The sequence below is a fragment of the Paramisgurnus dabryanus genome, chromosome 1, assembly GCF_030506205.2.
Source record: "Paramisgurnus dabryanus chromosome 1, PD_genome_1.1, whole genome shotgun sequence".
NCBI lineage: Eukaryota > Metazoa > Chordata > Actinopteri > Cypriniformes > Cobitidae > Paramisgurnus > Paramisgurnus dabryanus.
Window position 1 is genome coordinate 24984115 of NC_133337.1, and position 10291 is coordinate 24994405.

Below are 10291 nucleotides of genomic sequence, written 5' to 3' on the forward strand. Positions count from 1 at the left end.
ACAAGCTTCTCCTCCTGTCCATATGATAATTTATCTACTGTGCGACAAAGAGTCGCAGGTTATGACGCAATCGTTAGCTTATTTTTACAAAAACTGTTTCTATTGGGCCATAATGTAAGATACATGGTAATGGAGCATTTTATACATTTTCGTGTTTCTTTAGAAATAATTAATGGACAAATGGAGTTTTTAAACACCTCAGATGTAAAGTTATTCACTGTCAAAGTGACGCCAAAATGAATGGGAGTCAATGGAATGCTAACAGCAGGTGGGGGTCGGCTAATCAATGGCGGAGCACGGAGAAGCTCGTTCACTCGTCACTGCTTCGGAAGTGCAACATTGTAAAGGGTCCGTCTGAAACAGTGTCGCGCGGGGAAGCGTAACGTTAGTTCCGGACATCGTTTAATTAAATACACTGGTATGGCGGTTTATTAAAAATTTAAATTGTAACGAAATCCAAAACCGGTTTTCGGTTTGAACCGGTTTACCGCCCAGCACTACTTTGAAGTCATTGCCTCATGAGGCAGCAAGGCAACAAGTCAGCTGCCTTCGGTTTTGGACACAACCATAATCTGACGTGATGACAATCCATTGCATGACAACAAGGTAAGTTAACTTTCTGTAGTAAACTAAAGCGCTCAGTTATCAAGTACAGGTAGAGCGAGTTTAGCCCTGACAGCATCAAGGGGAAAATCATTAAAGTTGTACAACTTTTCACCTCAGAAACTAGGGTTGCCAACCGTTCCGTATAATAAGGAATCGACCCGTATTTGACACATAAAATTCTTGTTCCGTATTGAACTGATACGGAACGCAGTTTGTTCCGTATTTTATGAAAATTAATTCAGTGCAAATACATGACAGACACATAGCTTATAATGTCAGCCATGAACGAAGACCACGTCATTTGTATAAGAAAACCCTGACAGTGCGGTAATTTCTCCCTCTGTTTGTCTATGATCTGCGTAGCGTTGCAGCCCCATCAGGGAACGCCCATTGGTCGTTTCAGTCATTGTCACGTCTCATAGCAACGATGACGACAAGTGACAACAGCGGGAAATGTAAAAATGACTGCATCCGAGCAGCCGGGAAAAAGAAACGAGCACAAAAATATAGAATTGAATGGGAAAATGACTACCCGTGGCTGGAATGCATGAGGGACAATTAATACAAGGCCAATTGTACCATATGCCGTCGCGTTTTTTCTGTTTGTCACGACGGAGTGTGTGATATAAAGCAGCACGCATGAGGAGATAATCACAAGAGCAGGGCCGTGCAGAGACAATTGGAGGGGCAGGTGCTCAAAAAATAAAAAGGGCACTTTGCTCGCTGACACGCAAGCACACAACTGAAACAAATAATAAAGTAACACAGAATTGAAAGATGATTTTAAGTCTAACGTTTTCCTTTATTTTCCTTGCAAATAGAGTGAGAGAGAAAAATCTATATAGACTGAGTTTTATATCTATATATTTATGCATTTGGCAGCCACTTTTATCCAAAACGACTTACAGTGCATTTCATTTTGTTTTTGTGTGTGTCAACAGTATATGCAGTTTTGAAATTATATGATATTATTGCATTGTGACATTAAGATATTATTACGTTTACAGTCTTGTGTTTTTGTTGTCATATTTAAAATATAATTCTATTCTATTCTAATCCTGTTTGAAATTTGTATACAAAGAGAGTAGCCTATAGTTTTGAATCGTGTTTGTGTTGTGTTTTTGCACACTTTGATGCCTTGATGACACGACAATAAAATAATGACATTCATCTCTCCTTTCATTCATTTTATGAAGCCTCTAGTACTTTCTTTATTTTCAGGTAAACTAAAACTGGTTGCAAAGCTGGAGAGTTTTTGACTGAGTTAATAATTTAGCACGAGTATGGCTATATTACCCAACATCAGCTCACATTGTCTTTTATCAAAGGCGAGTCCAGGAATCGTAAATTCAATAGGATACAAAAATTAAACAAGTTTTTTTTACCGTATTCATCGGATCTTGCTCTTCCAACAAACTCCGCGTGACAAGTGGATGACATTAGAACAGCGCGAGAGCGATTTGAAATCAAACTCCTCCGTATGATTTCCCGAATATTTCTCGCGGTACTTTGATGTCATGTGCGTTTCGGTTCTTGCATTGCTGCGTGAAGTTGAGCACACCTAAAAACTCGAGACAGCTACCTGTATGAACTCCCGGCAGAGAACGTCCCTGCCTTTGCCTCATCCATTGTTTTTATATGGGAAGAATGTTTTATTTTCAGCGTGAGAAATGCAAGGTGTGGCGTCACTGGCGTGTAAACTGGCTGAAGTGCGTGTGTCTCCCGCCGAATGCGTGAGACTTGAGAGCCCTGTTTGCATCTAACGTTGTAGAGATGTTAATACACACAGACAGCAATAAACAAAAGCTGTGCATGCTCTCCTCACGTTGTTCTTGTAAAATAATAATAATATAACAAGCATATCGCTTCGGTTCAATGCCGGCTCGAGGGGGATCCTCCCTGTACTGCGCACCGTGTCGTGCACGTGTGGGCGCTGCTAGCGCTGTGAGCTAGCTAGTGATGATCGTCCCTAAAGAGATTGTCCAATGAAAGGTCAATATGTCATCATGTGACTAATTTTATTTTGCGGCTAAATTATTTTTTATTAATTTTACTAATAGTTAGATTGGGAAGGCCTTCACAAAAGGGCATTTAATTACAAAAAATGCCTTGACAAAAAGGGCACTTTGGTCATCCAGGGGTAAAGGGGCAGGTGCTTGGGCACCCGCCGCCCCCCCCTCTGCACGTGCCTGCACAAGAGGAGCGAGAGGCTGCGGGCACAGGATGGAGGAATGTTAAGGTTCATTGTCCGTCAGTCGTCTCCAGAGGCTCATATGGTATGTAATTATGTGGATTTTTAAAACTCAAATATAGTTGATAAGAAAGTGATTATATTAAAAGAGATAGTACAGATTTAGCCTAACAATCCACATATATATATCTCCAGTGCTCTCCCTCTGTTCCTGTGTCCCGCTCCCTCCCGTCTCATAATGTGTCAATCATTTCTGATGGGTTTCTTATTAAATAATTATGGAGTTAGATAGCTCAAGGTTTAAAAAGGGGTGGGGTCTTTGAAGAGGGCGTATTATAAACTTAAATTAAAACCATGGTTCATTGTTGGCAAAATGATCATGATAGCCTTTATATGTCACATCTATGTGGTTCAGTCTTGTATACTTATTAGGCATACTTTGCTATTCATTAAATATTTAGGGCCTAAGAAGTTGTATAAAATATATTTATCTAAATGTATTAATTAGTTTCCACTATTTTCACCAGAAGTCTTCATTTCAGGGGTTATTTTTTTTTAAATTATCTTCTGTGGGGGCATGTCACCGGACCCGGGTAATCCCCCCCCCACCCCGTTCCTTATTTCCATTTCAGAAAGGTGGCAACCCTATCAGAAACACCTGCGACCCATGAAAGCTTCTCTCAGCTACTCTGTGTTCTTACAGTGTGAACCGTATCTGAGTGCGATTTCCCAGAGCCATCAACTTCCCTGCTGGCCTGGCTGCACGAAACGCATGCACGCTTACACAAACACACACACAGTTACCCTTTAAATATATAAATAAATTGCAATGTTCATCAATGAACAATCTATATCCTTGCAGCTGTAAGCATGATCATTAAAACTTATAAAAGACGTAATACGTTTCTTTACACATATTTGAAAATCTAAACTACAACATTTTTTTTTTATTAATATGTTGTAAGTCAAAAAACATGTATTGTTTTCAAGCTAGTTACTTTTAACTAGGAATGAATATTGTATTAGGGGAGCAGAGTTCAGATATGAAAATATATTCAACCTGATATGCAATTTAAATTAAGTCTGGAATTGAGTTTGACAGCCAGTAAACACAGCGCTCCTTCGATATGTAAAAGAGCAGGTGTACTTTGTTAAAAGCAAATTACCTGTAGCAGTCACTTATACAAGTTCTTACAGCCTGATCTCACGAGAATTCATGCATAATTTACGAGTTGGCTAAATCGTATAAATTAATACGAAGTTAATCGTGCTAAATTGTACGATTCTCATAAAAAAACGAACCCCTAACCCCGCACCTAACCTCACAGGGGTCAAGGAAAATCGTACCAAAACTTACGAATGTGGTCGTATGAATTAATACGTATTTGCCAACTCGTAAAACATGTACAAATTCTCGTGAGATAGCACTGTCTTACATGATATTCAATGTCTATTATATTTAATATCTGACCTTAAAAACTCTGAATATTTCTAAACGTTTTTGTTTTGTTGTGAATAAAATGGTGAAACAAAAGTAAAAAATAGTGCTAAATAGCACTAAAAGCTCGTAATAATAGGGGAACCATTTTAGTGCTATATAGCACCTATAAAGCACCAATGAAAATCATCCGGGGGTGATATAGCACCACTATAGCACCAGATAAGGTTCTATATATCACAATATGGTTCTACACAGGTGCTACATAGGTACTATATGGCACTTCAAATGGTTCCCCTATGATTACGAGCCAGTGAACCACTTTCAGAATGATTTGATTAAACGTTTTTGTTTAAATCTAAGGTTTTGTGGTGGGCACTGGTTGTCACTTTAATGTTGGAAAGACTTCAAAATAATGAAGCTGGATGTGAAATCTGGTTGACTTGGATATGGCGACCAAAACCAAACTCAATCTGCCAAGGAGGCTGACAAGTCAGTTTGTCAACACCTTGGTGCCAACCTTTGCCCAGGCCTAATGGCCAATGACTCTTAAAGTGTGTGCCAATTTTCAAGAGCTTTTGAGCATGTAAACACAATTCTTAGAAAGAGGATGGATCGTTTTGGGATTTGTTTTTCTCAGTATCTGAACTAAAAGCTGTTTTTTTATTAAGACTACAGTAAAAACAGACTTACAGTGCCTGACGTCTTTACTTAAACAAAACACTGTTTTAAAAAACAACAACTAGCAAATGGCTAGCAACAACCCAACAACTATCAAATGTGTTACAGTAATGTAATATACACAGTAAGTATAGATTACCTGTAATCTTTACTGTTACATGTAGTGGTAATACACTAGTATCCTAATGTAAAAGCTCTGTTGGAGTTTTTGCTTTTCATTTTCCAATCACTTATGAAACTTTTATCTTACTTCAGAAGACAAATCCATGAGCATTATTAAAAATTTTTGTAGTTATGTGTATATATATATGAGTAGTAAATATGAGCGACATACTGTCACATAAAAATGATTGATGGTGACCTTTGACCTCAGGGGAGGGGTGACCTTTTGACCTGCGAGGGAGGGGGTGACCTTTGACCTTAAATTGATTGATGGTGACCTTTGACCTTAGGGAGGGGGTGACCTTTGACCGGACCTCCCACGTCGTGAACTTTTGACCGGACCACCCACGTCGTGAACTTTTGACCGGACCTCCCACGTCGCGATGAACTTTCGAACCGACCACCCACGTTGCTCTAAACTTTTGAACCGTCCTCCAGCGCTGCTCAGAACTTTTGAACCGACAGCCCACGTAGCACTGAACTTTTAACCGGACCGCCCACATTGGGTTGAACTTTTAACCGGACCGCCCACGTCACGTTGACATGTTTACGTCCGGGGTTATCTCCGGGACGCGTTAAATCATGTCCTCCTACGATAAAACAATAAAAACAGTGTTTACACAAGCGGTCTTCATTAAAACACATTCCATGCTACCATCATAATTGATATAAGGTGGGGCCCGATATGTATAATAAAAGCCAGGGAAATCACAGTTACGAAAATCACAAACATGGATAGCCCATGCGGATCGTGCGATACTCCGACGAGTGAATGGCAAAATAGCGTGGACCATCTCACTATGCCCCCGAAAAAATAAAAACTTAAACTTTTAACATGCGCCATTTCGGAATGCGTGACATCATTATAAGCTGCCTCTCTACAAATTATTTTGATCAGGGGATGAATAGTTTCATTAAACACAAATTTTTATGTGAAATTATCAAAGAAATTAAGTGTTCTTTCTTTTCTTTTTAACGTCATCCTGGCTTCTAAGGTTATATTTATGGTGTAAATAAACTGTAATTAAATAAATTAAGACTAGAAAATATGTTTAAATTTAACTTCCTCTAAAAATCTTAGCACTAAGCACGGATTCGACTGATTAAAAAACCATTTCAATAGTACCAACAGAAAAAAAAAGGTTTCTCACAGCAGCAGATGAAATACATTCTACAAGAATAATGAACAATGAATTCTGTCAAGATGATGATTTTGGTGGATTTTCTCTAGAGAGTAAACATTTATGTGTAATTTTTAAATATCCAATTCAGCATTTTGTATAGATGACCTGATTTTCAAAACAAAAATTATGTTTTTTTCAAATAAACTGTTCAATACAAAGATATGGTCTTCTGCCACTTACACAGATTGTAGTCCTTAAAGTTGCATTCCTGAGAGATGCTTCCACTCTGAATCGTAAATCGTTATGGCAGTGCCCGGGTGAGGACCGAGATATTTTGTTTATGGACTCGTAAAGCATGTCCAGTCCTCCTGCGATAGCAGGACTGTGTTTATACAAGGGGCCTGCATTATTGCAGATTGCGTTGCTTTCATCATACTAATAAGTACAGCATAAGTAAAGACAAAAAGACACATATTACAAAACATTACCCGTCTAAAAACTGAGACTTTTAACTTTAGGTTATTAGTATATTAGGTTTAGTATAGTTTTCAGACTTTCAGAAAGAACTCATCAACTTAAAGAATAAAGCACTTATCAATTACATTTATTTTAATCTCAAAAACACATTTTCGTCTAGTATTTATTATTGCACCTGAAATACAAGTACCTGAGACATGCTCACACTCCTTAGCCAAAACACTAAAACTTTTAGTGCTTTTGTATTTAATATAATATTTAATAATATTTGACAAATTACCCCATACAAGACAAACAAATTAGATGCATTCAATGAACACAACATACAAGACAAACAAATTAGATGCATTCAATGAACACAACATACACAATCTTACTTCATTATGTGCTTTGATCCCCTCATGCCTCTGTCTCTGCTGTTCTCAGTTAGTAATGTCTATAAGACAGAAGTTCAAAATCAAACTACTTACACATTTAAATTTAAAGTCTATTAAACTCACACTAATCTTTACCCAGAATAACATGTACTACTTTCGTGGTGACAAAGCGAGGTACATGATTTCTTCAATTTATATAAACACAAGTAAACTTTTTATTGTAAAATAGTCAAATAAAAGAGTAAGACTAAAGACATAGACTAACTGATGATCCTTACCTATGAAATACCCGCACAAAATCATCTAGGTATATTCTTAAAGCGACGTTGGTTTTGTTACACCATAATATAAGAAAAATAAATCAGTAAAGATTCACTTTGCTATCATTTCCAACTAATGTTGATTTATTGTGTTGTACGCAAAACATCTGAACTTCAGTCAGCTTTTCGGGGAACTGAGCATTAATTTACTTTTTAAAGATTCCAACATCTAGTTGATTTTGAAAGATTCCGACATCTAGCTGATTTTTAACCTTTACCTATACATGTTGCTTGGTTCACTGTAAACCCGGCATGCTTACCGTTATGTTTACCTTTAAATGACAGAGAATATAATAGCACTTACCCCATAAAAACAAAAAATGTCATCACAGAAAACAGTAACAAACCATCTGGTAAATCGAGTGTTGTAGAACAACGAGTGAAATCTATGTGTTAGTTCAGATTAAAAATACCTCGCTTTATTATATACAGATCCACAAGGCAAAACAAAGATCTCACGTAGTCCATCATGTTACACCGGCAGTTTGATTATTGTGACCACCGTGTCCTTTAGTGCACTAGGGGCATTATGGGAAATCTAGTCATTTTCACAAGGCGAATCGAACGTTGTATTTGTTAATGGTGCATTGTGTTACTTTTAAAAAAGACAAAAATGCTAAATAATATACATAACTATATAATCAGTGGTGTATAAGGACCTTACATAATGAACTGAATTGTTTTTATTACCTAAGAACGAGCAATTTTCATGGAAGTCACCGTCATATACAGTAGCCCTAAACGTACAAACTGCTCTAAAGAGCACGTTTCTTCCCTACGTTGTCTCAGACGATGACATGTTTGTCGTGCGACAGCTACCATATGAGTTTTAAAATTGAAGTCTTTTGCAATTTACAATCTCACCACTAGATACCGCTAAATTCTACACACACCACACACACGTTTCCAAGATGCATTACGATCTAAGCCATCGCACTGGGAGAGAGAGTACATAGTGAGACATATTATTTACAATTTTATTTGTTGTTGTTGACACAATTTAATGTAAAGTGGAAGATCTTATTAATTTATAAAAAATAACAGCTTAAAGATAACTATTAGGACTGAAACTAAAAACCAGCGTATTAGCTGTGTACATCGTGAAACTGATTTTATTTAATGTGTTTTACAAGTTAAGAAAAATTGAAGCGTTCCACATAGGAAGCAAGAAATCCTTTTCCTACGGGTGCATAGAGCGGAGGGGATGATATAGAAAATACCGGGAAAGACCTTTCTTACTGACACTTTAATATTCTATAGCTTCATGACTCACACCGATGACTATGTGATGAGGGGCGTGTGAATTGCTGTGTTTAGAAGGGACGGGTCAGGATTTTTAGGTTACAAATCAGAGCCTGAAACTTAGAGCTCTCACACCTCAGATACGACGCTCTTGCATGTTCGTATAGCAGCTTATTTGAAGGCTACTTTCAAGAATTCTCTAGTAAATTGTTTAAAGCAAAGTTTTTAACACGGCATAACTCAACTGTGCAGGATTCAAGGAGTTGCAGACGCAATTTTTGAGGACGGTGCAAGCACGACCGGAAGCTTAACAAAATCAGGGAGAGACTTGTGGACGAACATTGTGTAAAGTTGTCTAGGACGCTGGATTCTTGAAAAGAGAGCACAAATGTCACTTGAGCGTGATCACAAACGCAAGACGGCGCACGTGTGCGGTCCTCCGGTTTTTAAAGAAATGCTTTCAGAACACTGCAGGAGTGAGCTTGTTAATCTTTTTTATGCTGTAATATCTGCAAATGCTGATGTGTGCTTGCCGCAAAATTACTGCAAAACTGATGCCGAGCGTGTAACCAACCTCAAGAAAAAAAGAGATGTCGTAAAAGTCTTTTGATAAGATGGTTCAAGTGTCTGTTAACGCCGATGAACCGATCAACGTGTTCATCAAAAAAGCCCTGAATGCTATGTATGAATGTAATGATGAGGAGTTTGGCATTGCTGACATCCTCCTCATGTCTGCATATGTAATAGATGTATGTGTTGCCGTAGCGACAAAGAAAGACCAAATCAATGTGCGTGAAATTGTTGAAATTGCTGTTGACTTTATAATCGACAAAGGTCTTGGCGCATGCACAGACTTTCTATTGTATCTAGACAACATCATAACCTTTGGTGATGATTGAAAACAATGCGAGTTCCTGGGACACATCGTACACCTGAAAACACATTCACTTTTTCACGACCTACCTTTAAACTTTGAACATGGTCTTTTAATTTTTCTTCACATTCTTTCCACCTATAGGCTGTTTATTTGATAAGTTCTGGTTTTAGCTCTTAGAAAGTTTCTGATAAATGTCTGTGTGAATTTGGACATTTAGACATCTTGTTCATACAAAGTGCGACACTTGTTATGTTAAAATAAAAGTGACTTGCATCAGTATGAAAAGCTAAATTCACATGCATGACCTGATACAAATTTGGTGATTTTGTTACTTGGTGATTTTTACATAGACACACCAGTTACTTTGCATAACCTATATAACTCTATGAATCCTGTGCTTCAATAACTGAATCATGCCAGCATTTTTACTCAAGAATTTTAACTTATCAGGACCATTTTAAGCACATTACAATATACCATAATTTATTTACCATTCGTAAAACATGCGTAGTTGCAACACTACCATTCAGTTAGACTTTACATTTCTAGACTATGTTTTTTCTCAAAGGTTGCTTATATTTACAGACAACACACTACACCTAAGTGTATCTTAACAATGGCAAACAGGAATACCAACGTTTGCAAACAAGTGTAGTTAAGCACTTTGATTTTTGACATGATTCACAGAAAGCAACAGTGAATCATCAAAACGTTGCTAGTTTTTTAGCTTCCGAAAGTTTACATTTTTACTTGCAAACAAACCAGGAACATTATTCATCTGAACACTTTCACCAAA

At 37.5% G+C, this 10291-nt stretch overlaps 1 long non-coding RNA gene across 1 annotated transcript; it reads right to left on the minus strand.

The window, feature by feature from the left end:
* Positions 1-6434: 6434 nt before the first annotated feature.
* LOC135779334 (uncharacterized) lies at positions 6435-7838 on the minus strand. The gene is made up of 3 exons (XR_010544764.2): positions 7681-7838; positions 7057-7115; positions 6435-6637 (listed from the first exon to the last, which is right to left on the minus strand). It is a non-coding gene; the product is annotated as an uncharacterized lncRNA (long non-coding RNA).
* Positions 7839-10291: the final 2453 nt, after the last annotated feature.